The following is a 977-nucleotide window of genomic DNA, read 5'->3' on the forward strand; positions in this document are numbered from 1 at the left end:
CCCGCCCGTGCTTACCTTGCTCCCGGAGACCCGGTCCCTCTCGGGAGGGTAACAAGGGAAAGTGTTCAGTGCAGATCAGTGAGAAAGCACAAGCCCGCCCATGAGAATCTGTGAGGAATAATTCATATTCCTCAATAATCCTGAATAATCATTCTAGGTGAAGAACCATAGAGAGAGATACAAAAGAGTCTTCAAGATGTCTTGCAAACAAGAATGATTTTTAGAGAAAGCTGATCTCTGTTTTAGAAGCTCTGGTGGCATAGTGCCTAAGGCACTTGACTGCTAACCAGAAGGCTAGCAGTGCAAACCCACCAGCCACTCCTTGGTAGGAAGGTTGTGCCCAACCTACTTCTGTAGTGTTACTACCATGGAAAACCAAGTAGGGGTTACTGTGAGTCAGATCAGACTTGATGGCATATAACAAGCATTACAAGCTTCTATAATTTGGGACTTACTTTTAAAATTGGAAATCGATTCTTATGCTTCTTCATGTATCTTTCTTATTCTCTGTCTTGCTGAGTTGGAAGAAATGTTTTTACCTTATGAAAATTGTTCTAACTCTTCCAAAATAAAATTAATTTTTCTTTCCTATGAAGTATCATTGCACATTGTGTTTCTGTTTCAGGTTACCCACCTCATTGTATTTTAGTTACTTTTTTTTTTTTTAACTACTTTACTTACGAAACTCTGAACCTTTAACAAGCACAGATCATATTTTATTGTCCTCTTAAGTTTTCCAGCATCTCATACAATTTCTGAAATAAATTTCTTAAATATTGGTTTAATGAATGATTGAATGAAGAGAAGCTATCCTCATAAACTTAAACAAAAGGAAGCTCTAAAAAAAGGCTGACAATGAAAGCACTTGTCAGAGAATGAATATGGAAGTAACATATCATCAAAGTTTGGACTTAGAATGAGTTCAGCACCACCCTTTCTCAGTATGTGATAAAGATGTTATTCTGTAACACACATAT

Source organism: Orycteropus afer, unplaced genomic scaffold, assembly GCF_000298275.1.
Source record: "Orycteropus afer afer isolate SDZICR_OR568_19922 unplaced genomic scaffold, OryAfe1.0 scaffold01447, whole genome shotgun sequence".
Classification (NCBI taxonomy): domain Eukaryota; kingdom Metazoa; phylum Chordata; class Mammalia; order Tubulidentata; family Orycteropodidae; genus Orycteropus; species Orycteropus afer.